The sequence below is a fragment of the Cyanistes caeruleus genome, chromosome 3 (genome assembly GCF_971803275.1).
Source record: "Cyanistes caeruleus chromosome 3, bCyaCae1.hap1.1, whole genome shotgun sequence".
NCBI lineage: Eukaryota > Metazoa > Chordata > Aves > Passeriformes > Paridae > Cyanistes > Cyanistes caeruleus.
In genome coordinates this window covers 61,627,416-61,631,137 of record NC_141703.1, presented here as the reverse complement: position 1 = coordinate 61,631,137, position 3,722 = coordinate 61,627,416, and positions in this window count along the sequence as shown.

The window sequence follows — 3,722 nt, the reverse complement described above, 5'->3', positions numbered from 1 at the left end:
TACTGTTCTCATTTATTTCAGAGGCAGCTGAAAAAAAATAAACCAAATTATTTAAGAACATGTGAACAAAGTGAACAAAGAACACTTCACAAAGTGAAGGTTTTTTTTTTTCCATTTGTGATGTAGAATGAAACCATGTGCTTTGAACTTCCCCTCAGGATAAGATATCTGAATTTCACCAGCTTGAATTATAATACTAATAACCCTTCCTAATAAGGGAATAATAAGCTTGGCTTCCTCATCTATGTTGAAAAGCAAATGAGTGCCAGACTTCCTAGTATTGGATTTGCACACACAGAAGGAAGAGGGCCATTTCTAATGAGGTACCATACTCTCTCTCCTGCTCTGTGTTACACTTGTTTAGCCCAATATTCTGATTAAAATCCATTTTGCCTGTACTTTTAAATATAACTTGACTCTAGGAACAGCTGGAAAAAAAAAACTGTATTTGTCTAGGACATGTTTTCCCCTGCCAAATATACAATCTACCAAAACAAAATGTAACAATTTGTCTTTTGTTTAATGATGAATGTTTTTCTCTTAAATTTGTTCATTTTTCCAGAACTGTCTTAATTAAACTTCTGTATTCTATGTTTTCATACCAAACATGGTAATTTTGTTGTTCAAGAGACACAGAGCTGGAACATTCTGATGCTTCTGAAGTGACAGTGTATATGAAAATTATTTCATAATTTTTGGAGGCACATAAAAAGGAATAGTTGTGTTTTATGGAGAATTAACTCCCTTGGAAAATGCTGCTGTGAAAAAACCACAATAGTCTACAAATCACAGTGACATTCTCTGTTGTTTGACAGCTAATGGCTAGAAAACTGAAATCCAAATTGCAAAGTAAAGATGTGAAACCAAGTCCATTGCCATGACAGGAAAATTTCCATTTCTTTTTTTAGTTTTATAAAGGTTGTCCAGATTAAACCTTACACATCAAGATGAGAATGTGGTAAAGATGCTCCTGTTTTTTTTGCAATGTTCTTCAGTCTCAACGCTAGCCTCTTCCCTCTTTCAGCCGTCTGAGTCACTCAGCTCTAATATTGGCGTAGCTAATTAGTGAACCCTCACCCAAAGATAAAAAAGCTGTGATGGATTTGTATGCCTGAAATGTGCAACTATTGTGTGTTGATATTGATGTATCTGCAAGAATTTTTCCTGTAAATGTATGCCCTTATCATCTTGAAAATACCATCTTCCACATTTCTGTCCTTAAGGTGAACAGGTGAACCCTTTTTTGACAGAAACTAAAATAGATTCTCCATGTAAAAAACTCAAGCATTATTTATAATCATGCATATATTTACAAGAAAAGCTTTCATTATTTTTCCATTTTCTGTGGTGTGGTCTAGGTTTAATGACTGGTTTGATGATACAAAGCAGCTAGCCATGTATCTACCCTGAGGAAAAACTGAAGAAGTTTGCAGAGACATACACTGCCCTTGGCAAGGCAGATGACATTTTGATTTTTGAAGTGGTGTTTGAGCATACAGTGCTTCCCCAGAGAAACTGCAAGGGGGGGCGGGTATGAAGAGTCTCTATGTTCCATGGTCACAAGCTAGGGTGCAGCTCCCTCCTGATGGTCTCTGGGAAGTGATGCTGTGCTCCTTTTACCCAAGGTCTGTGAAAACTGCAACATCTCACAAGAATGAGGGCTTGGGTCTGTACCTTCTCTCCACTCTGCTTTGGGAACCTGACTTTTTTAAACTGTTCTCAGCATCCTTTGCATGCCATTGCTTTGGGCTTCTTCCCTGCTCTCTTGGAGTGGTCGATTACCCCTGAAGCTGGAGCAGAAACCAGGATGGTTGTGAAAGGTGTTCTACAGCCCCTCTCTGCTGAAGACCAGGCACACGAGCAGTCCATTTGTCTGAGGAGAAGCAAAATAACTCTTCCCTCTTTTCCTAAGGGAAATATGGGCTAAACTTTTCCCTAGAGCAGTGAATGAGAGAGTCCTAGAATCATTTGGGTTGCAAGGGATCAAAGATCATCTAGTTTTGCCTCCCTCAGAATGGGTAAGGTCATCTTTCACTCGACCATGTTGCTCAAAGACCATCCAGTCTGGCCTTGAACATTTGCAGGGTTGGGGAATCTACAGCTCTTTTGGACATCCTGTGCCAGTGTCTCACCACACACACACAATAAAGCATTTTGTCCCAGTATAAAATTTAAAGCTACCCTGTTTCAGTTTTGGTTTTGCACTAACCCACTTGTCTTGTTGGTGAAGCTGCCACAACCACGCCCATCAGTAGTGCTGCAGCCTGGTAGGTCTAACCACCCTATTTCACCCATGTGTCAATTTCAAAAGTAAAAGATCGGGTCACAGTTCACAGAAGGAACCAGAGCAGGAAAACAGCTCTGTTGTACACATGGTACACACCAAGAAATTGTGAAGGTCTGTGTGAACTACAGCACAGCATAATGTTGCTCCTGCCCAAAAAATCAGATAACTGTTTTACTTCAGTGCTGCTCTATTAACCTGATCCCTGAGCCACAGCAGAGCTAACCAGCTTGGATGTGGTGCCTCACACTGTCACAAAGCCACTTCTAGCTAGTGGGTCCTTCTCCTGCATTCGCCTGCCTGCTGCAGACACACTCCAGCAGAGGTTCCCTCTTCCAGCCCCTCTGCTTCCACGGTGGCAGTCCAGCCTCACCATCACCTGCATCCGGGCTAAGCAAGCTTGTACCGGTTTGCACTCACAACTCAAAAGAGTGCACATGTGTTGTGGTTTTAAAGCAGTAACTAAAAAATCACTAGAAAACGTACTCATTTTTTGCTGTGACAAATGAATTAGAACAAGAGCAAAACAGGCCTAAAACTTAAAAGGCTTAAAACTTAAAAGGAACAAAGAAAGTTTATTAACAAAAGCTACAAGAATAAGAAACCGGAATAAAACCTCCAGAAACTCTTTTTTTCCCCAGCTACCCAACCATTTCCTTGTTTACATGACAGCATAGAGACGAAAGAACTTTGGTGGTTAAAACAGTCACAATTTTTGCTATAGTCCTTTCATCAGTCTTTGTAGAGAAAAAGAAGTTTTCTTCTGCTAATTTATGGAGTTTTTCACAAGAAAACTATTTTCTTCATAGCTTTCTATTTCTCTGATGCCAGCTGCCCGGAAATTCTGCCATCAGTTCTCTCCTCCCATTTCACATCACTCTGAGGTGTGTTATGGGTCATGAGTCATTTTTAAGGATGAGTTATTCAAAGGCAAAAGTTCTCTTCATCTGTCTCTGTGAGCCTCTCTGGAAACAGAAGTTTTCTCTTTGCCTCTTAAAGGCCACAAACCTTCAACTATTACCTCTCTTTTTCTGTTCCAGCATCTCATAGGATCACAACTACTTCACCATTTGCTTAAAATCCACACTTTGAAATACTCCATTCCTCCCAATATACTCTGTCATGAATTAAAGGAGTTTTTTTTCAGAACACTAATGTCCATCTCCATAGTTTTAACAGAAAAATATTTGAGCTTATTAAAGCATCTCCTTATTTCTCTCCCCTCTCTGATAGTTTATGGTGTTTCTTTACATGTTGATCACTCTCTCTCTCTCTCTTCCCCTCTCTATGGGAAAAAAAAAATTAATCTGCAAGTCTCATCTGGGTAATAAAAGAGTTAAAGTCTTGGAAACCTGCAGATGTTCATGGTGTCAGGTTTCAGTTCAGTGGCAGAAACTACAAACCAAGCCAGACCAGCTGGCTCCGTTTCTCCCCCCCC